General features: G+C 46.0%; 1 non-coding gene across 1 annotated transcript; it reads left to right on the top strand.

Moving 5' to 3' along the window:
• Positions 1–6,770: 6,770 nt before the first annotated feature.
• On the top strand, positions 6,771–23,254 carry LOC117843244 (uncharacterized). The gene is made up of 16 exons (XR_011897470.1): positions 6,771–7,044; positions 7,234–7,390; positions 7,489–7,747; positions 7,924–8,136; positions 8,241–8,364; positions 9,071–9,283; positions 9,367–9,772; positions 10,360–10,860; positions 10,990–11,460; positions 11,598–11,671; positions 11,754–11,808; positions 11,965–12,390; positions 12,492–12,620; positions 13,065–13,240; positions 20,021–20,098; positions 22,065–23,254. It is a non-coding gene; the product is annotated as an uncharacterized protein (transcript).
• Positions 23,255–25,201: the final 1,947 nt, after the last annotated feature.

Below are 25,201 nucleotides of genomic sequence, written 5' to 3'. Positions count from 1 at the left end.
AGGTTCGATGAACAAATAGAACTACAAACTGGATTCAACCGCAATCAGGTTCAGAAGAACAAGCAAAGCCGTACAGATTCACAAATGAAGAAGGGGTTCGGCGACACACCGGGGGGTAGGTAGGGGGTGGCAGCAGAGGGACTCAAATGTTCAACAGCTACAGCTAGTACGGTTTCTTCGGAGGGGAGTCGAAGGAAACAAGAGCTACAACTAGTACGGTTCCGAGGACGCGAGCAGTCCGATGGCGTTGTGCGTTCTAGCCCGGTCCGATGGCGTTGCCATGTAGTTGTGAAAAGTCAAATGACGAAGCCGAGTACACATGCAGTCCTAGAGCCGTGTACAGGAGCCGCGAAAACTCCGAAAACGCGAAACGATGCCAATCGACGGATTGAAGCGGACTCCACGCGTCGGCCGAGCCGATTGGGTATGCACCGGATGCGTTTTGCATCCGGTTTGCACCCAATTTTCTTCCTTAGTGCCGCGGCTATGCATGAAAATCTATATGATGTAACATAGATCAATGTGGAAGGAATAGTACGAAAGAAAGTTGCAGGAACATATCGAATATTGGAATTACTATTAATAACTGAGAAAAAATGGGCCAAAACATCATAGTATTTGAAGGACTCGTCTGCTTCACAAATTTGCTGTAAGAGTGTAAGATAAAAGCAGGGCATAAAAAAGGTGTGGTATACAGTACTGTATTCTTTTTCTGAATTTTCAGAGCTGCATCACATCTGAATAATCCATGTCTTATTTATCAGCACCTCCCCTCGATTTAGTGGGTTTTAAAACTACCATTGCACAATCTCGCAGACAAAGGCGTGTTGTGCATGTTAACTGAAATCCAGCATGATGCTACTTCTGTTATGGCTTGCACATGAAGCGGCGATGGCTTACTTCACCCTGAACTGAAGCAGAGGAGAGCCAGAAAATGGCCACGCCGCCCGACCCTGAACTTCCGGCGCCCCACCGTCACCGGCTCGTCGGGTTCATCGCCACACTCGGCATCGCGTGCCACCTCGTGACAGAAAAGACACCCCACGGCGATGGCACCTTCGAGGAAACCTTGGCACCAGCAGGAAGCCATCGCCCCGTTCGCCGCACGCCCGTCGAACAACGTCGCCGCGCCGCCGACTTCTCGCTCCACCGCCGCGTCACGTCCGGCGCGGACGCCGCCGCGTTACCGCCTTCGTCGCGCTGCTCGGAGCACACGCACCGTGGGACGGGACGCCATGGCCGCCGTCCACCTGCATGCAGCGCGCCTGGCGCAGTACTGCCGGCCGAGCGACGTTGCCGGCGCGCGACGGGAGTCACGGGACAGACAGAGGCTGCGGTGATTGGTGGCGACGCAGGCCGCGGCGGATGCCTGGCCGGCGCTCTTTGGTTTATTGCAGAGCATTTCCCCCTTCCTTGCCTCGCTTGCCGGCCCTCGGCTCGCCGGCGGGCGGCCATGTCGCCGCATGCGGCCGGCAACCAGGGGGGCTGGACCGCTGGACGGTATTTCATTTACCGTCCACCCCCTGGGCAGCTGAGGGCCGTCTAATCAGCATCCCACGGTCAGGACACACCCGATACGAACTCCAGTGAAGCGAAACAGAGCGCGCCCCGCGCGTGAAGTCGTGATCCTCCCGGCCGCGGCGCTGCCTCACCGGCGGCCTCCGGCGGGCTTGCACGAGCGTCGCCGTCGATCCGGAGCTCGTTCGATCCTGCCAGAAAATCTCGACAGGTTCTTTTTTGTATGGCAAATAAAATGGATGCATTTTACATGTCCTTCTCTTGAACCTCCCACTCCGATCCGGAACGCATCTCAGCTCGTTCTCAGCTTCCATGGGTGGTCAATCGTGTACCAAGATCTAGATGTGCTGCCATGGCGGGTTGGAGCCGGGAATGGGTCGGAGAAGATGAATTTCCCGTGCTACATTTCATAGAGTAGCTAGCAGCCTGCGTCAACCAAGCAGAGCAGAGCAAGAAAAGCGCCATGCCACCCGACCCTGAAAATTCCGGATCCCTCCTTGAAAGAAACCTTGACAACCAGAAGGCCGGCAGCCACCGTCAACGGCCCGTCGAACATCACCGCGCCGCCGACTTCTCGCTCCGCCGCCGCGTCCCCGCGTCCGAAGCGCTACTCAGAGCACACACACCGTGGGACTGGACACCATGGCGGCCGGCCACCTGCAAGAGCGCTTGGTGCCCTGCGGAGCGGCACTGCCTACGCGCAACAGGGCAGATTGAGGCTGCCTTGCTAGCTTGGCGCCGGAGCAGGCGACAGCGGTTCGCTCGCCGGCAACCACTGTCAGGTTCGCCCGCCCGTCGAATGTTACCGCGCTACCGGCTTCTCCCTCCACCACGGCGCGTTCCTTGCGGCCGCGCGCGCACACCCGAGCACACACGCGGTCTGGCGGAACGCCATGGCGGCCGGCCACCTGCGGGCAGCGCGCCGGCGCAGTACTGCCGGGCGATGTTGCCGGCGCGCAATGGGCTGGGCTGATAGAGGCCGCGGTGTCGTCCTCTTCTGATGGGCCTCGTTTTGTCAAGTCATGACGGGCCTTGTGATGGGCCTCGAACGAACTTTCTCGAAATTGCATCAGCCCATCCCAGGCGTTAGACGGTCAGACCCTGTGTAAATAGGACCGTAGGTGTGTTTGGTTCGAGGGTTGGGTGGGTTGGGACGGGTCGGACCCTGATGTACCTATGTTTGGTTCAGAAATAAAGTGGGTTGGGTTCATCCCTATAGGGAATCTCTATCTATTATATCTATTTATACTTAATATTAAAGTGCGACTGTTTCTTCCAACCGTTATGGTTATTTTGCAAAAGAATCCCTTAAATTTTTCATAATCAACCCATAGTCCTGAGAGTTAAACTGCTGTAGTTCGATGATGATTTGCAAAAAAGTCCCTTAGCTTTTTTGTAATGGTCGTTGAGCGCGAGCGCGGGGACGGAGTAGCACGGCCAGTGTAGGCATGGCCGGTACTAGGCCTGAGGGGTGATCTTGGTGCAGCTACGCCACCGCACGAGGGGGATGGGGGTGTCGCGGCTTTCGACGAGGGCATACTGGTGGCTTTCCCGGTGGTGGCGCTGGGACTCCCCGCAGTAGAGTCGCGTCGCATCGCCGTCACCCTTTGCTAGAACTTGAATATAATCCCGGCGGGAGAGACGTCATAGGCATAGCATACTGGTGGAGGAGTTCCCCTATGACGTGTAGCAGATCTCGCATAGCGATAGTGATGTATGCCACCACCCACTAGTGTGGATTCGCTCGCATGCCTAGCAATAGTCCTCAACCAGAGGCAGCGCTAGCTGATGTCATTTTCGTCAGCAACACTCACTGCCACCTGCCAGAAGGGCTGCCACTTCGACTTCAGCAAGAAGCTCCACTGCCCATTGCTGCATCACTAGGAGGGCAATCCTCAACTAGGAACCATATGCATAGGATGACGAGCAACTAGACCATGATGTCAAGCTGTCAGGGTGTATACACTTAGGCATGAATTGTTAAGCATATTATAATCAAGGACTAAGCATTTATTTTAACCTTGCAGTTTAATTTTGTGAACAATCTCTTATGTTCATAATAACTTGCATATTCATAAAAGCTAAGATATGAGTTATAGCAGTACTGAATCTTACTAGAAGTTTTAATGCATGTTTGAACCAGACGTAGGACACATTACAAATGTATAAAAATTGAGATTCCACCGTTCAAATAGGCCATGTGGAATTTAAAGGAGTTGTCCGCTTATTATTATCAGAGATGTATACAAATATTATGAAACATCCTAAACCACATTAGGAAGTGAAGCAAGCGAACTAAGAGCTAGCAGACGACAATTTGGGAGCAGCTAAGAAACCGTAGCAACGCACGAGCATTTATGCTAGTATAATATTAAAGTACGGGTTTTTCTTTCAACCATAATGGTTGTTTTGCAAAAAAGTTCCTCACTTTCGTAATCAACACGCAGTCCTTGAAATAGTTCTTGATGATTTTACAAAAAGGTTCCCAAACTTTACTGCAATTGACCCGAGATCCAGCATTTCCTCCTATTCTTTTGTCCCGCCCCCACAGTGTGCTTGCCGGTGGCGGGGTGGGACATGTGCCACTACTCTGTCTCTTGGCGTTGCCAACCCTTCCAGCTCTCACCACACACTACTGCCACTCACCCTGGCAGGTAGCTGCTCCCTCGGGTTGCACGCCCTACCCACCATCTGGACCTAAGGGGTGAAGGAGAGAGGAGGAAAGGGAAATGAAACAAGGAGAAGTGCCTCCTTGCAGTCAACCAAGTAGAGCCATGTGCCAGCGAGGGCATGATGCTAGGGACAAGGGGGGCACAGTGGTAGTCGGCAGGCAATGCAAACAGGGGTAGAGGCCGTGACCTTACACCCCCTCTCAATGACGTCCATCCCTTTAGATCCAGAACTAAGGCCTCCACATCTAATAATTGGGGGGGCTCAATTTTGCACTTGATTCAAAAGATTTGGAGTAGATTATAGAAGGGAGATGGATGAAAACAGGAAGAAGAGGTGGACGCACTCCTGCTCATGGCGGCTAGAGGCGACGTAGCCTAGCGCTTGAAGTGGGAATGAGGCTAGGCACGGGGAGGAGGAGTGTTTGCCTGGACGACGGCGAGGACAGCAAGATGCGCAGCGCCTGGGTGACGGTGAGAATGTGGCAAGATGCGGGTGGCACCAATGGACGAAGAGGCAGTGATTGGCTGGATGACGATGAGTACGGGGGGATCGAATGAATCGATAGAGCTGAGGTTAAGCGGTGATTTTTTTTATTTTCATATGTGGGTCTCACGTAATAAACATATGACATCAAACACCCATAAATATCTTCTACTACTATACTTTTAAAGAGAGGACTACTAGGGACAACGCACCAACATATTGTGAAGCGAAGCCAATATAGTAGGAACAAGCGGATAATAACGTGAGAGCAAGTAAGAACCCGTAGCAATGCACGAACATTTCTGCTAGTATACCCCTAAGATCCGGGTCGAGATGATCCGACCCACTTCAACGACATCACTCTCCATCCGCTCCTGGAGCCCCACACCACCGAGCGAGCTCGAGCCCCGCTGCGTCACAACAGTGGCAGATCACTGATGCCTCATTGTTGCGTTGGCGCAGGAAGCTGAAGCGTGCTGCTCAAGAGTGCGACGAAACGTTGCACAAATGTAAGCAGAGAAAAATCAGGAATTTTCTTTACACCCCATCGTCTGTCTACAACAACACAAGACCTTGCTATCTGAAGACATAATTTCTCTGGAAGATATATCCTCCATATCTGAAATCTGGAATTTTCTTGACACCCCAGCGCTCTTTGAAAGACGTGCTGCCTGAAAATACAAGTTCTGAAATAGTAGCGATAGTTGGCGAGGAGCAACATTGCTTGCATACAGATATTACCTTGGAACAACTGGAAGAGATCATACTGCCAGGAGCAGTAGCTTATTTCCACCGGAATGCCGAAGCAACAGCGTACAGAATTATTTGCAAGTCTAGACATGGCACTGCACACATTCAGATCGAGAAGGAAAAAGCATGAGAAAGCGGAGAACTTTTGGAGGAGCTAGGAAAGGGAAGTTGATGAAACGACAGGATCAAGAGCTTGTGAGTTGGGCACGTGTGATCTCTCACTTGCATTGCTGGACTTGTGGGGTGTACATGCGCCAGTCCAGCTGCGAAGCACTCTCGTGGACTGGCTGCAAAAAGAAAAGGGACGTCAGTTAGCTGCACCGCAGTTACACCTGAAATTGGGACCTTGTGACATGGATGCATGCATAAGGGAAAGAGGAATCAATAGAAGAATGAAACTTAATTTTCTAGGGAATTAGCTGATCAAATAATGGAATCCTGGAATGTCATCCACGGGCTCAACACAACATTTGGTCATGTGCAGGAAGGATTCGGTAGTGACTACAGGCACACCACAACAGGGCGTAAGCAGCTAAGCTTGATGTTTAATGAGTGCAACACATTACTCTTGTGAGGGTTTTTCTTCACCATAAATGAATATTGAGTCAGGGCTTGTGACAAAACTTCTATAAGTATTTTGTAACATAAGCGGGTTAAAATTAAAGAGGATAAAATAATTATAGATTATATCATGTTTTTTTTTCAGTTGCTTCATGGACTTCTCTCTGACCAATAATAATATTGGTGGAGATTTAATTTCTATCAGATATTCAAGCGCGAGGTCAACACTTCCCACCTTTGGAAACTGCGGGCGGCAGGCTGGACGGCTGGAGTGGCGGAGTGACGGCTGGAGTGGCTGGAGGGGCTGCGGTGGCGTGGAGGGGGAGGACGACAGTCGTCCAGGACGGCGTGGCGCCAGCGTCGGCCATGCACATGCGCAGTCAAGGTACGCTCCCCACATCTCACACGCCGCTGCCGGCTCGTCCGATTCGCTGGCCCAGCTCGCCTCGCACCGCACCACCGCTGCCGCCCGTGCCTCCTTGCGCATGCGCAATCAAGGTACGCTCCCCACATCTCACAGTACTTGACGTTTTGATTAATCCTCACGCCGCAGCTCTCTTGCGTATTCTAGAAAAAAATTCCTCAACTGTGCGCACAGGAGAGATGTGAGGATTCTTACTGTGTGTCAGATGTGCTTTTTGATTCTCACCAGCAGATCTTGTGCTGGGTATTATATATTAATGTGTAGTGTATTCACTTATTGGCCAAGTTGTGGCTTGAGATGAAATCAAATTTTATTTTAACCTGTTTTCTATGTGAAATTTGAGCATGAAGGTATACACCATATGAGATCATTTGAACGACTGTCATGTGCTATCACATGGCATTATGTTAATTTGAATGAATGTCATGTGCTATCACATGCCAGGCACCCAAAGTCTACACCTCCGGGCATTCAATGTCTTGTCCCTGTTAATTAAAGTCCCACGCATTATGCAGTCCTCATTGCTTCATTGGTGTTGCGAGCAGCGAGGGGCATCTATCTCCCCCTCCGGCCGTCTATATCCCAGCTTGAGAATCTTGTTGTTTTTCAGTTGATCTGAGCTTCTAAACTTGCAGGTGCGTTCATGGATTCTCGTCTTCATAAATTTCCAAATATATATCCTACTAGTTTAAATCACAGTTTGAGGTCTCTTCCATTCTTCTCCTGAGCTTACTTTTATGAATCTGTGTTAAAGCGATTGTTCTCTGTTCAGGGAGAAAATTAATCTCTCCTTCCTCTAATTTTAAACTGCACTGTTTACTTAGAATGGGTGATATAGCTCGTGGACTTGAGAGCCTGGGTCGTGTACTAGATGGGAGCATGAAGCCAGGTAGATTGAAGTTGCCAGTTTTAAGTCACATCACAGATAATTTCTCCGATAATCGAAAAATCGGCGAAGGTGGCTGTGGCCATGTCTACAAGGTAAAATATATTTGAAATCCATCACTCCTTATTTCCTCAAAGCAGATCTAATGTTGATCCAAGTACTAATGGCTGCACTCACGACATATTTTAAACAGGGCATCCTCCCAAGTGGCAAGATGGTTGCTGTCAAGAAGCTTTTCAAAAGCCAAACGATGGATGAGAGGATGTTTCAGCAGGAGGTCGAAACCATGATGAGTGTTAAGCACCAAAATATAGTTAGGTTTATAGGGTACTGCTCTCATACAGAACAAGAAGCGGTGCAAATGACAAGAAAACATGTTTTTGCAGATGATCTGGAAAGGCTGCTCTGTTTTGAGTATATCAGCAAGGGAAGTCTTGAGGACCATGTAACCGGTATGAAAAGACTTTTATTATATTGTTGCAAAAACTCAACCACGCCAAGAACAAAAATACCAGCTCTCTTGGCAAATAGATTTTGATTACATTCGTGTTACTGATCAACTTTAAAGATTTGAGTTAGAGATTTAAAAAGTTAGGTTGTAATATTATTTCTTCTATTGCGTCCTTAGATGAATTAAGGGGACTTGAATGGCATATTCGTTTTCAAATTATTAAGGGGATTTGTCAGGGTTTGCATCATCTTCATAAGGAAAAGAGTATTATTCATATGGATCTCAAACCTGCCAACATACTATTAAATGATGATTTGGTGCCAAAGATAACAGATTTTGGCATATCAAGATCTGGGGAAACATCAGAAACTATGTTCGTATGTATTCACCGTAAGTAATGCATCGAGACAACACATTATTATTTGTCCTTTTCAAATATTTACTCACTTACATTTCCATTGTCATATTGCATAATATTTGATACTTTTATGCAGACAATATTGCGCTCCAGAATACAAATTTGATCGGAGAATGTCATTCATGTCAGATATTTACAGTTTGGGTGTCATAATCAAAGAGATGGTGACCGGAAGTAGGGAGGAGCCTAATGTTGATAGGGTAATGTAGTGATAACCTCACTTGTTATAGTATATATACATTCTTGTTATGCCAATAATTTCAAAATTGTGTATAAGGTTGAATTGTTCGAATTTTCTGTCCTAGCTGCCCGCCTGCCCCTGGATTAGAAGTTGCATGCTACACTAGCCCATTAAAGGCTTGTCAAGTAAACTCAGAATCTGAGATGGCAATGTGACTGTCCCATTAATTCTCTCTTCCACCTATCACTCTCCACCTCTCTCTCGTTCTCTACCGCATGAATTTGTAAGAGCAGGTAAAATAATCGGCTTAATGGCCACCAGGTCATCTGTATGAATGACGTAGTATGGCGCGGAATGCTATGCCAGTCGCTACTTGTGCTCCAAGGCACATATGTGGGCCCAGATACAGTCGGAGGGCTGGAATGCATGGAGATAATAGAAGATAGTATTAAAAGAAGGGTGAAGAAGTGTTGGTCCAAAACTAAATAAAAGGATTTATTAATTATAGACGAGCAAATATAAGACTATCATTGCATATCTTGTCTATTAGCTGTTTACATGGCTTGGCTAGCTAATAGCCAAGAGCTTGGCTCTATTATTGCCGTTTCTCTAAGAAGCTACTCTGTGGAACTAATTAGGTCCCCCAGACTCCAGACGGAAGCTTAAGTATTTATATTATTTGATATATTTGGTGCCATTATAATTCACTTTTGTGGAAATGGCAGGTACAAAGAAGATGGAGGCACAGGTGGAAGAATGCTAAGCACATGTCACTAGTATATCAGCAACAAGTGACTAAATGCCTCCAATTGGCGCAAAGGTGCACTAACTTGGAGCCCACAGAAAGGCCTGATATACTGGTTATAATCCGTGAACTTAATGAAATGGATAGTACACCAGACATTAGCAATGCAAGTATATCTACAGTTGAGCAGCAGGTATGCCCATATATACACTCAACCTCAGAAAGCGTTCTAAATTTTTCATCTTATTAATACATTATATTTGTTTCTACTCGTAGAGAAACTCTTTCTTGGAGGACATGCTTGGGATAGAGCCACTGGACCTGCATTTCACTGCTGAGCATAACAAGCAGACGTCAGGATCAATCAAACTGACCAATGATACCGATGACTACATTGCCTTTCAGATATCCCTCGAGGAAAAGAATATTGCTTTTTGGGTATCAGCCCCAAGCCGACTTCCATTGTGCGTGCATCCGAACAAAGATGTTGTCCCACCACGGTCCTCATGCAGGGTCACCGTAACATTGGAAGCAGTAAAAGAAGCCACTGCAGAAGAAGCACTGTATAGAGAAGTTCTGTGTGCAGAGCACCAGAGTAGATAAGGGTGTTACATCCAAGCATATAACGGGAGACATGTTCAAGGAAGAGGCAGGCAAAGATGTTGACATGGTGAACTTTATGGTTAGTGATCGAAATTGCTTGACATGGTAGACTATTTTTTTTATAATGGCATATGCAAGTAATTTAGAAGAAGCTCAGATTACTCTATGTTATTTTTCATAGTAGCAGCGGTGCATAATGGTTATAGATTTAGGGGCTTATTATAACCGCACAGGTGACTATTTTTTAAAAAAAAACAGAGTAGATCCAACGGCCACTATATATTTTTTTTGACCAAAGTCAGCATGGAAGTTTCTACCTATTTTTTGTGTAATTTTTTAATTCCAAATCCGGTTAATTTACTCCGACGGGAAGTCGAACCCGAGTTTGCTGGGTGCTACTCAGGTGCTCTAACAACTAGGCTAGGGGCCCCTTTCACACGGCCACTATATATTGTCGATGACTATTAGGTTACTGAATTAATAGCAGGATATTTCAGAGTTTCGTGAGAATTTATAGGATCTCTCTCATTTTTAGATCATATCCTGATCATAATTGATATGTAGATTGAAAGGAATCTCCAAATAATAATAGTACAATTGATCTCTATGTAGCTAGTTTTGTTCGCATCGATTAACAATATTCCACATATCTATCGTCTCTTGCAGGTAAGCGTGCATGCACCAAAGCAGCTCCTGATTGTGGATCCCCTTGAGCTCCGATACAGGACTATTGAGCTGAATAAACCGTCGCCTTGTTTAATACAGCTGACCAACATGACAGATGATTACGTGGCTTTTACGTTTGTACTGCCCCAGCAAGGCAATGTGCTCTACTACCACGAAGCAATTGGCACGGGTATCATGCCACCATGGTCAACACGAGGAGTTGTTGTAGACATGCTGGTGAAGGAGGAAGCACTTACAGAGATGATGCAATGCAAGGACACATGCGTTGTGCGGAGCGTCGTCGTGGACAAGGGTTTAAGGAACGATGATGTGACGGTGGAATTCTTCGATGATCAAATTGGTGTGCACGAGATGGAGTTGGACATTGTGTTCGCAGAGCAGCCCCAAGCAGCTTCTTCATCAGTGCGACATCCTATGTTCGACGACGATCAGGATTGGGAAGAGGACCAACTTGAGTTATTGGGAGACAGGGCCATGCTGGTGAGTTCAATGCTTCATTTATTCTTTTATTTCGTCTCAAACAATGCTGCGTATTTCGCTTCATATCCATTTTAGTTTGATTAATTGCTGGCGTTTTTTTTTATATAATGCTTTCATATAATGCTGCAGATGAGCCCTTTTTTAATTGAGACGGAGTTGCTGCACATCTACCCTGCAGAGCTCCATGTCTCATACGAAGGAGGAGACGAAGAAGGAGACGACGGTGAGTACATAAGCCTAGCCAACAAGACAGATGATGATGTTATGTATGCCATCAATTACTACTATGACCGACGAGGGGAAGTCTTCAGCATAATCGCCCATGACAAAGGCGTTTTGCCGCCCCAATCCACTTGTGCTGTCCGTGTGCATTGTGTGAGCAATCATCATTACCAAGTTGGAGTGACGATGATCAGTGGGAGCCGCCGTTATCGTTCCGCTGATGATTTCTTTGATAACTACACTTGCGACACGCGTGAGGAACTAATGAGTCAAGTCAGAGCAGAGGGAGGAAAGGTGCACGAGGTGCTGTTGGCGTGTGTCGTCGTACACACCTCTCCTCACCCAGAGAGCGTGGCAACAGATTGTAAGCAGCACCAGGTATAGGCTAGTACATACTTGTAGTGTATACATGTTTAATTTCATCGATCAGTTATTGCTTCAGGTCAAATTTTCCCTTCATCGATCATATGATAAGTTCTCCGTCCATCCTGATCAGTGCCTCATTTGTTGTTCAGGTGATACACAGCATGGACGATGAGATTGGTCTCGGATCCCTGCAGTGCATGGACGTGCATCCAACAGAGCCATGGTGGGTGCACCGTACCGTTACTCTTGTGCTTAATTGTCGATTTGTATGTATTAATTGGTTTCATTATCGCACACTTGTGCAGGATTGTCACCGGTCATAGGAACAGGGTTGTTTGCATTTGGAAGATAGACACCGAGGTAATTAACAGTGTTCTAGCTAGCTACTCCCCACTACGTACGTAGCTGGATGTGTGCGGTCGCATTGGTTTCTCTTCTCTGTACATACTATGCTCGTTGTCATCATGGTACTACTAACTGATGAAATTTTTCTACTTTATTATTATGGGCATGCAGACAGGTGCGTGTGAGGAGAGGATGACGTCTAAGATGACTGGTACACCGATATCGGACTACTTTTTTTGGATGAGTTCAGTCAAGTTCATTGCACGAATGCAATGGGTGGTGTGCGCAGCGTATCACAGCACATGCATCGCGGTGTTCACATATGCTGATAATGGACTGACAGAAATCAAGAGGTTTCAAGCTGACTATCAATTACACAATCTAAAATCTTTGGCAGTCCATCCAACTCTCCCGTATCTGCTTTCTTCCTCCGAGGGCAATTTCATCCAGCTATGGGACTGGGACGAGGGATGGATTTGTATTCGAAAATTCAAATGTTCTCGTGCAGATACACGAAGGAGCGTCAGTTTCCAAATGGCCTTTGACCCCAAAGATGCCTACTCCTTTGCCAGTCTTAACTACAGTGGAGACATAAATGTTTGCCCCTCTCTCCAATCCTTTAATTTCCCTTATTATATTCTTTATTTCTGATGACCACCACGTTGTGAGACCGAATGATTATTAATTATAATTTGTAGCTCTGGAACATATATTATGAAAGACCGATCACCAGCTTCCGTGGGGATACTGCTGCTATTGCTTATTGCAACACAGGTCCTAACATGCAGCGTATGCTGGCTATGGTCGACGACACAGAGAAGATAGAGGTATGTGGTCATTCTCTTCCACTCCCTCGTTTCAAATTGTAGGTCGTTTTAACTTTTCTAAGTTCATAGATATTATTATGAATCTAAATATAGTATGTATGTCTAGATGCATAATAATATCTATGAATCTAGAAAAGTCAAAATGACCTACAATTTAGAATGGAGGGAGTAGTAAATAGTTTTAGCTTTTTTAGGTCGTTTTAGTATTTTTAGGTCGTTTTAGCTTCTCTAGGTGCATAGTTTTTGTTATGCATTTAGATACAGTGTACGTCTAGATGCATAATAATATTTACGAACCTTGGAAAGCCAAAACGACCTATAATTTGGAATAGATCGAGAGAGTACATATATACTACTCAGTATATTGAAAACGCTAACTAGCTGTGTAGTGTATTATTGAACGGTGCGGTTGTTAATCGTCTTGTTTTGGTTGCTTTGAATCAGATATTGGACTTGCGCTCAAACACTACACATGTTCAAACACTTGAAGCCGCAATGCGAATTGAGGGATACAAGGAATTGAGCCTTATTGCCTGTCACCCTACGCTTCCTTTATTAGCTACAACATGTAGCATATGCGCACCCTATACAGGTGCCCTGTGGAACTACACTAGTTACGGGTAATGGTTTCTTTGATGCTCGCTTCGTTGCTTGTATTTGCTTTAGGTTAAATTTGCAAAAAAGAAACACCCCCTCAGTCAACCAAAGTTTGACATTTCCCCCATAAGTCATTTTGTAGCAAATGCCCACCATATACTCATTTTTGTTGGTAAAACCACCCTAGTGTGCACAATCTTAAGCGATTCAACGTGCTTTCATAATTTTTTAATCCTTCAATGTGGTATCGATATTTTTTCCAAAATTCCTCAAATAGATTGATGAATAGGAGCTTGGGCATTGTCACACCAAATTTTGCGAGTTGAAAAAAAAAGAAACAATCCAACACGGATAATAAATCTAATCCAAGCAACTGGCTAGGCTTGACTTTGCTCTTGGACTATGGTATAGCTCTACATCAGTGAAAAAAATATTGATTCGGTTAAGCATGTGTGTAATGGGCATGTTTTCGCAACAGAACAGAGTATGTGGGTGGGTATTTGCAACAGAATGACTTGGGGGACAGGGGAATCTCAAACTTCAAGTGACTTATAGGGGTGTTTATGCAATTTTACCTTGTTGGTTTCAGCTTTCATGTCCAGTAGTGTTAAAAAAAATGGTCAATACACTGTCAAAAAAGAAGAGGGATAGTTTCTTATGCATTTGTGTCTATAGGTTGGTAACATCCTCCCACTGCATATATATAGAAGAACGACCGGCTATACTAAACCCTTGTTTGCTAGAGCTACAGCTTTTTATATCATGGCTGGATCAAAAGTTTCTAGATCAAATTAGTGTAGTTTAAATATTTAGTGGAATGCTCTCAACTCCAGCTTGCTCCAGATCCAAGATTTTTTGGATCTATAGGTACTCAACTCCAATAAATCTACGGATTTCTTAGAGTTAAGCTTTGCCAAAGAGGACCTAAATAATGCAGGCAGATAGGTTTCGCAAGCAACCTGTCTGTTTACTAGCATAAATTGCTGAAAAGGCCATCTTCCTTCAAGGCACTACATAGAGTAATCTCACTACTACTCGGCTCACTCCAGCTCGTTAAGATAGTGAGCTAGCTCGGCTCGGCTCAGCTCATTATCTAAACGAGCAGAAGAGGCAGCTCAGCTTCATTCAACAGCAGCTCGAGCTAGCTCATTTAGCTCGTGAGCCGGTGCATAACAGGACAACAGAATAAAAATCAGCATCGTAGATAAAAAGTTTGAAGTAAGCATCAATGCGCTTTTAATTTTAGACAAATGCAATGGGATTGGAATGAAAATCGATCTGTTACATACATTGTGAAACACACAAACAAAAAAGTCCCCAAAATCTATAGGCTAGAAAAAGCAAGACAAGAGAAAACAAGCTAGAGAAGAACACGAAATCACCAAGCGGACCACAAAGACGCTGCTGCGCATGGCTCATGCTTATCTGCTCTTTTTTTCCTCCACCTAGCACCGGTGTTGACTGACTGATGGGAGAGGAAGCGAGCAGAGACAGACTTCAAGAGGTAGTCACGGCGGTGCCGCTACAGCCCGCTGCCTCCGTGGACCGCGGCTTCGCCTGTGTCTTGAGCACGTGGCGGTGCGAGATGGGCAATTCGACTGTGGGGGATAGGGGATGGGATCTAGGTTAGGTGAGTGACTGACTAGTCAGCCGATTGGGCTTTTTGGGACGCTTGTTGCCCTGCTGAGCGCCGCACTGCTGGCTGCTGGCCTGCTTTTCTTCATGGCTTGTTAAGCTTGCGAGCAACTCGTGAAAATCAGCTCGCGAGCTCGGTCATTATCACAACAAGCTAAAACACCAGCTCGCTTTGTTAGAAAAATGCAACAACGAGCCGAGCTGAGCGAGCTAACAAGCATGGACCTTTTCGTCCAGCCCCACTCACTATCGAAGAGAACCTCATCCTTGCCACCTCCTAATACTCATCTGTGCCGATTAGTGAACCAGCACTATGGAGTTAAGCTTTGCCAAAGAGGACCTAAATAATGCAGGCAAATAGGGTTCACAAGCAACCTGCCCGTTTACTAGCATAAATTGCTGAAAAGGCCATCTTCCTTCAAGGCACTACATAGAGTATGTAGAGAATAAGAAAAAGATGGGAAACACCGTACACCCTAATGAGAGGGGGGATGACCTCTATATATAGCCAATATAGCTTGGAGTACAAGGAATACAATCAAGTGTACATGGAAAGAATAAATACTTCCTAATACACATATATACTTCCTAATACCCGCCCGCAGTCGCAGCGGGAGGATTACGGACACAAAGACTGGACCTAAACTCAGTGAACAATGGAGTCGGTAGGCCCTTCGTCATGATGTCCGCGAACTGGTGAGAGGACGGCACATAGAGGACTCGGACCTCACCCAATGTCACCTTCTCATGGACGAAGTGGATGTCAATCTCGATGTGCTTCGTGCGCTGATGATGCACTGGGTTGGCTGTCATATAGACAACACTCACGTTGTCACAGTAGACAACAGTGGTCGAGGCAAGTGGGACATGAAGCTCCTGAAGAAGTTGGTGAAGCTAGCAACACTCTGCCACAGCATGGGCCACTGCCCTGTACTCCACCTTAGCACTGGAACGAGACACCATGGTCTGGCGCTTGGAGGACCAAGATACTAGATTGTCGCCGATGTAGACGCAGAAGCCGGAGGTGGACCATCGAGATTCCGAGTAGCCAGCCCAGTCAGCATTGGAGTAGGCAGTCAGAGACTGAACAGAGCCGGTGCCGATGTGAAGCTCGGAGGAGAGCGTGCCCGACACGACATTGGCGCTGGGCGACCACGGGACGAGGCGCCTAGTGTCGTTGTCAAGGAGGGCCTGGAACTCGTCGACCATGGTAGCGCGCTAGTTGGCATCAGCCAAAGCACTACGGTAGTTCGCCGGGATCGGAGAGGGCAAAGAAGTCATGGCCGTCAAACCCCTGTAGTGCACCCGTTGGATGGCCCTAGTTAGACTGAGTGACAGGACACAGTGGAGCAGGAGGTGGCGACAGGTCGGGCGCAGGGGGTGCTAGAGCCATGGGCTCCAGGAATGCCGGGGCGAGCGCCAAAACCATGGGCGCTAGGGCTGCGGGCGATGGGGGCATAGAGGATGCAGGAGCTACCAGGGTGGGCGTTAGGGCTGCGGGCACAGCGGACGACGGGGGCGCCAGAGGCGCTGGGGGCCGCCGGGTGTAGTGACGAGGTAGGGGCACCACCAGTAGGCTAGGGGGAGCTAGGTGAGGGAGAGCCGGCTGGGGGCCCCTGAGGGAGGGAGCAGGGGCGGCGCTCGAGGGGGCTATGCCCGCAGACCTGCCGGTGGGTCCAACGGGCGAGGAAGAGGGCGGTGTCCTACCCGTCGAAGGAGCCTGGTACATGGCCGGTCCACATGCTAGTATGGCAGGGTCATCATTGGTGATCTCCTGCAAAACAATTGGTGAGGGCCGCGACTGCTCAACGTTCGAGGACGGAGCGACCGAGGTGGGAGCAGGAGCATCTGAGAGACTCAATAAGAGGAAATCGAACTGTGACGGGGGATGGGGTGGGAGATGAAGGGAAAAACAGACTCGTCGAAGATAACATGGCGAGAAATAATGACTCAACGGGTAGACAAGTCAAGGCTATAGGCTAGAAAAAAATCTCCAAAATTGATTTGTTACATACATCGTGAAACGCACAAACAAAAAATCTCCAAAATCTATAGGCTAGAAAAAGCAAGATAAGAGAAAACAAGCTAGAGAAGAACACGGAATCACCAAGCGGATCACAAAGATGCTGCTGCGCATGGCTCATCATCTTTTTCCTCCTGCTTGTGCTTATCTGCTCTTTTTTCCTCCGCCTAGCACCGGTGTTGACTGACTGATGGGAGAGGAAGCGAGCAGAGACGGACAGCGAGAGCGAGTCACGGCGGTGCTGCTACAGCCTGCCGCCTCCATGGACCGCGGCTTCGCCTATGTCTTGAGCACGTGGCAGCACGAGATGGGCAATTCGACTATGGGGGATAGGGGATGGGATCTAGGTTAGGTGAGTGACTAGTCAGCCGATTGGGCTTTTTGGGCTGCTTGTTGCCCTGGTGAGCGCCTCACTGCTGGCTGCTGGCCTGCTTTTCTTCATGGCTTGTTAAGCTTGCGAGCAGCTCACGAAAATCGGCTCGCGAGCTCAGTCGTTATCACATCAAGCTAAAACACCAGCTCGCATTGTTAGAAAAATGCAACAACAAGCCGAGCCGAGTGGGCTAACAAGCATCGAGCTTTTCGTACGGCCCTACTCACTACCGAAGAGAACCTCATCCTTGCCAGCTCCTAATACTCATCCGTGCCGATTATGGAAGGTATGATGGCTGAGAGGCCATTATTCACGCTGGAACCGATAATCATTTGTATCTTTACCAGCAATTATTGTGATACGACACAGATATCAGTTGGCTTTTAACCAAATTCAGCAATGATATTAGCGTATCCATACTAATGCTAATGATGACCCGTTAGGTATGTTAATGTATATGATTATGGGTCTGGATAGGTTAGCTTCGAGCACAAGGCCAACTCATTATTGGAAAACATAGAGTACTGAGTGACAAAAATATTACTATTGAATAAAACAAATTTGATGCTCAGTTATATAGTCCTTTTTTGAAGGCTTCCATATAAGTTAATTGACTTGAAGCTAGTCAGTGCGTCACCAAAGATTTTCATACCATGATGGTATCCTTCAAACATAGACATTAGTTCTAGATGCTAAAGCAATATAATAGCTTAAAACAAACACTTAAAGTTATAGCAAACCATAGGATCCAAATAAACCACTTGTGGCTCATTTTACTAAATGTAACACCGTCCTTTTAAAGAACTTTATTTTCGCTCAAAATTAAACTTGAGCCTTTTTAAATTTCTCTACAAACTTGATATATTTTCCTTATTTTCTTGGCTAGCAAATATTTAAAGTCATTTTTCTAACTCAAACCTGGCATAAAATATTTCATGCCTAATCCTTTTTGAATTTGAATTAAATTTGAGTTTGAACTAAACTCCAAACCTTCCCAAAACAAATACCAATGATCTTTAAAGTATTCAAACTTGAAATCTTTCCCTAAACTCTAGCCTAATAAATTGGAGCTCAGCCTTGACTACGAGGTCTAGGTCAGCCACCACTCCTACTTCCACCCTTCCCTCCTCTCCAAACCCTCCACATCTAAGCAAAAAACAAAACACTAGAACTTAATCTCCTGTTCCCATTGCTGGACCCCGTCCATTCATCATCATTCCATGCCGACCTCAAAATGGGTCGCCCTCTCAATGGATGCAAGCTGCACAGCTGGTGGCAGCCAAAAGCGCCTTTCAATGAAATTCCGATGCCAGCCCGTGGTGGTGCTAACAGCACCAGCACAGGTGTTGTGTGCACCTTTGCTCCTGAATTCCTGATGCCTCCCTCCATGACATGCGAGGCCCACAGCTTACGACATCACAGCCAACAATGTCCGACCCTCCTCCCTTCTCTTTATGTAAACATGATAAGTGGCCCTGGGACTCGATGGAGTGTGTTATAGAGAGCTGACTATCTATATATACCACTGGACGTGCCCTAAGGATATAGAGATTTTTACCCATATCACCAATTGTGGATTTCGGGAACAGGTAAGGGTACCCCCAAAGCAGCCATACCGGTGGCAGCAGCAACAGACCCATTGATAGATCAACGTTGGGGACAAAAGAAGGGAGGCAAACGACAAAGTGGAATGTGTATTGAGGTTTTACTTGCCACTGCTGAAAGCAAAGGTATGATGGCTCGAGAACTAGGGTTTAGGCTGAAAGCATAGTTATGATCTGGCTCGAGAATTGATTATGGGTGTACATGATCTACATAATACCCGAGGTGTGCACGGCCACAAAGTTTGGTGCAGCAAGCCTACACGGTCCAAAGGGCCTGCCGAAAAGGAGCACAAATATCCTTTTGCTTGTCAGTTGTCACAAACGGGAGGAAATAGTTGAAAAGTGGGCAGAGGAACAGAGACTTTTCATTTTTTTTAGGTCGTATATTGAAACCATGTGTTAAGACACAACGACCGTGCTAGAAATTGAAGGGATTGAATAGGACAATGCATTAAGGGCCCATTCTTCCTATATCTCTTACAGTTTCATAACAAAACTGTGGCATGCAAGGATTTATTTGTATCTGTTGAAATATGCAATGCATGCTAACTTTGCCATGTCTAAGGATAAGATCATGGCAAGGTAAGAAAGTTCTAGAAAATTAGAGAAAATGCATGAGCCATAGTTGCCATGCTTCATGGTGAAGTGTAGAATACTCTAGAACTAGATATTTTAGCATGGTAGAAATATAAGAAACTAGATAAGGATGAGGGGGATTCTAGAGTTAGGATATTTTGTATGGAACAGTGTGGAAATTGTCACATGGCAACACCACAATGATTTTGGTTCCCTTGTAGAGAGTAGGTGAATAAAAGATTTTGGTTCCCTTGTATAGATTTAGATTTAGTCTCCCGTGTTGGTGTCGGTGTGAAGGTCTTCTCAGAGTAGTGTGGGTATAAGGTCTACAGAAGAAGTGGTGTCACACCACTTTGGTCCCACTTCTAGGAAGTCGGTGTCAAGGTTTGGGCACCGATTTCTCAGTAGCATCTAATTTAAACATGATAGGTAAATTAGCCATGGCCGATGGTAAATGACCATGAGATAAACTGACTAAATCCAACTGTTCTAAAATTTTCCATGACGAACAACCACCCGATATGTAGTAGTTTTTCAGTAATGATTGTAGGTTAAAGAACAACTCAATGACATAATATTTCTTATTTGACAGGCTTAAGAGAGTCTATACATTTAATTGTGGTGACCCGGTCAGGGGTCTTGGATTCATAGACATCGAGGGCTTCCAAAGGTAACAACTTTTTCTTGATAAATTTACTCTCTTAGAGCATTTTTTTCCCTACAGTAAATGTATTTTTTATGCTGTATAACAATGGAATGCTAATAGTAGAGCGTTCATAATAAGATCCTTGTCTAGTGAACATTTTAGTTCCTTTTCTAACTTCCATTTGTGGGTGAACAAGTTAAATATATAGTTGGACTAGGTTTCAGACTTCATTGATTTTTTCATAAATTGTTGAATAAGACTCAAACATTGTTGCTTTGTTCTATGAAATCTTTGAATCAGGTTTAGAAACTTTTTGATATGTTTCAGAGTTGTTAGCAGAAGGTGCTACATTTGGAACGCTAGGCTTATTATATGTGCTGTCCTTAACCTGTCTACACTCTACTATTTTCTATCAACCTGTGTTGTAGCATGTGCTATCAATTTTTTTAGAAACAAGAGCATTTTAAAAGAGGTACAAGTATGAGCAGTTTGTGAAATTTGAGGCCCATAGTTAATCAAAATGGTTTATGTTTGTTTTGTCTAGTTTGTTTATTTTCTTACAATACCATATGGATCCTATTATAATCTATATTAGGTTAGTTGTGCTAGACTTCTGGTTAGCAATTATTACATATACTTTTCCTTCTCTCTTCTCGCATCGCACCTCCGAGCATATATGTTTGGCATGTGTCACACTAAACAATCATTTTGAGTTATGTTAGCTCTTGTTGTAGCCCACTTGTCCTGCGTTCATGAATGATATTTTGGCTTTCCAATTTCGATCTTTCTTGCTACAATTTGTAAGAAATGTTTTTTATCACCTTTAAACCACAAACACTTGTCCATTTTCTTCCAGATCCTCCTTTTGAATTTGTTAAAAATATGCACTCTAGGTCATAGATGCACTGTTAATTATCCAATTGCATAAACAAATGTTTCAGCATTCACCACAATGCCCGAAATGTTTAATTTGCTATATCAAAGAGGTATGGGTGTAGTTGTATTATTTTCTAAAGTCCTTGGAGTGCCTTAAAGTTAAACTATGAATGTTGATATGCTATAATAATTTAGTCAAAACACATTTGTCTGTGGCACACTGTACTTTTCTGTTATTTTGTCTATTGGGCACTAAAATAAATTTTTTTCTTCAATGGGACACTTGTTTTATTGTCTAAACACTGTCCTAACATACAAGAAACATTTTTTCGCCGGTTGGACACTTGTATTAATAAAATTTAATATTGATTTTTTTACTCAAGACTTATAAGAAAAAGTCATAACTATTACTAAACCATGAATATTCATATGCTCATCACTCCCAAAATACAATTATATGTGGCTTCCATGCCCACACTACGCCAGAAAGCTTTTTTGCTGGCGGGTGAAAGGCCACTGTCCTGGCGGGTGGAGCACCTACCATCAACTTTGAGCTAGCACAAATGGTTCTTTGTGCTGGTGGTTTGATTGAAAAAAAAAGCATGCACAGGTCACCGCCACCTGCCCGCTCCTGCCAATCGCCGTCACCGCTTTTGCTCCCGCGTCGCCGCTCCCGCTGCCGCGCTGCCGATGACCGCTTCTTTGTACACGCGCGCTGCAGCATCCCAGTGTTCCTGGGCCCGCACGCGCTCCTGAACCTCACCTTCCTCGCGACGCCGGTGGGTGCTCCCCCCTCGGCACAAGGAACCACTGCGCTGGCGGGTGCCAATCACGCCCGCCAGCACAATAATTTGTCTATACTAGCACAAATCGTTTTTGGTGTAGTGCCATGCGCGCGCACACTCTTACTTAGTCTTTTTATATGTTAATAATGAAGATTTATGAGTTGTTATAGGTTCTTAGTTTTTATAATAGTATTTGTGTGTAATTTAATAAACTATGTGGAATGCTCAGGACAGGACAATAGTGCCCGTGCTCTATATATGTTGAAATGGTACAATAATTGTCTATACGGATCTCAAACTTCTAATCCATGTCATTTTAAATTATGCAGGCTCGTGATTGCAACCTACAAAGGAATACAAATAGTGGACATTTTAGATGGGGCAACGTTAAGCGGTCGTCCAGGGGATAGCTTTTCTGTTTAAGCCCTGTCGGAAACACAAGCTGTTATGACCGGGATTACGTGCTAGAGGCGCGGCAAGCGGCAACGTGGCTAGACGTACGTGCACGATAGCACGAGGCGGCAGCTGTTACGGAGATCCAATTAAGTTATCAGCTTTAGTTCGTTTGAGTCGTAAGATATTTACTACTCCCTCCATCCCAAATTACAAGTCGTTTTAGTTTTTCTAGACGTATAGATATTTATATGCATCCAAATATAGTACATGTCTAGATAAAAAAAATATGTACAGACTAGAAAAAACCAAAACAACCTATAATTTTGGACGGGGGAGTAGTTTGTTAGGAGATATCGATTGGTTTGTTAGGGTTGTGATTCGGTTATAAATAGCCAGACAATTGTATCGGATGGGATTAAGCAAGATCAACAAACTGTTGCTCCTTGCACCTTTCGCTCGTTCCCTTGCTTGCATCTGCTTGTGCGTCAGCACGGCACCACCGCGCGTGCCGCTGGGGGTTCAAGCCCCGGCCAGTCACCCATCGTACATCAAGCTGGAGCTACCATGCATCATTTATCAACGTTATATCTTAGTGACGTCAAAATAGGAGGTGTGCTACGGAAAGAAACAAGTTAAGGTGTGGTATACACTATACAGTAGGGTATGCTTTCTCTGTATGTCCTAGGGGAAATGTTCAGAGTTGCATCTCATATGAATAATCCATGTGTAATTGATAATCATCTTTTTTTCCCTTCGAAATTTTAGTTTAGCGGATTTTATTATTACCGTTTGACGCATCAGACCTTTTTTCTAGCTAAGAACAACATGTGGGGCCAAATTGCACGACATCAGGCAATCAGTGTCTGAAAACCATAGGAGGAGAGGCAGCTGAGGGCCGTCCAATCAGCATCCCACGGTCAGGACACACCCGATACGAATTCCAGTGAAGCCAAACAGAGCGCGCCCCGCGCGTGAAGTCGTCATCCTCCCGGTCGCGGCGCTGCCTCACCGGCGGCCTCCGGCGGGCTTGCACGAGCGTCGCCGTCGATCCGGCCAGAAAACCTCGACAGGTTATCTTTTGTATGGCAAATAAACTGGATGCATTTTACATGTCCTTCTCTTGAACCTCCGACTCCGATCCGGAACGCATCTCAGCTCGTTCTCAGCTTCCATGGGTGGTCAGTCGTGTACCAAGATCTAGATGTGCTGCCATGGCGGGTTGGAGCCGGGAATGGGTCGGAGAAGATGAATTTCCCGTGCTACATTTCATTGAGTAGCTAGCAGCCTGCGTCAACCAAGCAGAGCAGAGCAAGAAAAGCACCATGCCACCCGACCCTGAAAATTCCGGATCCCTCCTTGAAAGAAACCTTGACAATCAGAAGGCCGGCAGGCACCGTCAACGGCCCGTCGAACATCACCGTGCCGCCGACTTATCGCTCCGCCGCCGCGTCCCCGCGTCCGAAGCGCTACTCAGAGCACACGCACCGTGGAACGGGACGCCATGGCGGCTAGCCACCTGCAGGAGCGCTTGGCGCCCTGCGGAGCGGAACTGCCTACGCGCGCAACGGGGCAGATTGAGGCTGCCTTGGTAGCTTGGCGCCGGCGCAGGCGACAGCGGTTGGCTCGCCGGCAGCCACCGTCAGGTTCGCCCGCCCATCGAATATTACCGCGCTACCGGCTTCGATCTCCCTCCACCACGGCGCGTTCCTTGCGGCCGCGCGCGCACACCCGAGCACACACGCAGTCCAGCGGAACGCCATGGCGGCCGGCCACCTCCGGGCAGCGCGCCAGCGCAGTACTGCCGGGCGACGTTGCCGGTGCGCAATGGGGCTGGGCTGATAGAGGCCGCGGTGTCCTCCTCTTCGTGATGGGCCTCGAACGACTTTCTCGAAATTGCACCAGTCCAGCCCAGGCATCAGACCCTGTGTAAGTAGAACTGTAGGAGTAACAACGAAGAAAGTACTTTCAAGCTGTGTTCACTTTCTTCCTTTGTCGTTTTTTGAAACATTTCTTTCTTTGTCGTTGTCAGCTATCACACCATTCTACATTTTTGAGTGCACCTCTTCCAATTTTCTCCACAAAGGGGAGACTCTCATCGTTGACTTATGTAAACCTTGTTAACTAACTTCCAGCACACCCCTCACTAAAAGACTTGTCTACCTCGTTTCCCACCTCAAAAGTCTTGGACATCACTATCATCTCCTAATGTTCTCATCTATATTGGCTTCGTTCTACTAGAAATTGGTCAAGATTTTTCCAAGTTCCTTGTCCCATTGCAGCGTAGATGAGATATTTTCAAGCTGTGTTTCACTTTCTTTCCTGTCGTTGCTAGCACTCAATGGTTTCGCTCAGATCCACTATGTTGCAAGCAGCATGATCGGCATGAGTTTCAAAGTATTAGCAGCCAAGACATGGCAGGACTATCAGATGTTTCTCTAGAACCAGTAATTTCGGTGAATTTGCAAGGTTTTCGAGAAATTTCCATTGGCCAAACATTTTTCCATTGCAGAGACCAACTGCTTCGCATCCCTCACCATCAGACCCATCCATGTTAATGACTATCTCAATGTCTTGGGCCACATTCTCGTTCAATTTTATAACATCCATAATATCTCTCTACACAGGTTATTAGCTATCCACAGTTTTCACCGTATTCGATCAAGGGTGCATTCTTACAACCGCTAATCTTTGCTCATGATCCAAACTCCATCTTGTCATTCATACTGTTATAGGTTACTACTTTTTCTGAGCAGTGAAGAGGATGCTACAGATGCTTGAATCCTAATGGCGGAGAATGCCAGTCCGTGAACCAACTTCATCGAGAAAATGGGACACACGAAAAATGATAGTGAGTCAGTACAAAATATCAGTCAGACTAGCGTGCTATGAAAATAAATTTATGAAAACTCGTATATTGGACTGATTCCACTAGAAATTGCTAGTGACAAGTGACCAAGACTTTTTCGCTTCAAGCCTTCATTAAGGGCCCATCACTCACCATCAGACCCACTGCTCCACCACTCATTTAGGCGAAAGTTAAAATCAGAAACAATCCTACCTTGTCAACATT

Source organism: Setaria viridis, chromosome 2 (assembly GCF_005286985.2).
Source record: "Setaria viridis chromosome 2, Setaria_viridis_v4.0, whole genome shotgun sequence".
NCBI classification, from domain to species: domain Eukaryota; kingdom Viridiplantae; phylum Streptophyta; class Magnoliopsida; order Poales; family Poaceae; genus Setaria; species Setaria viridis.
The sequence above is the reverse complement of the archived record's forward strand: the minus strand, read 5'-3'. Positions and strand labels throughout refer to the sequence as shown.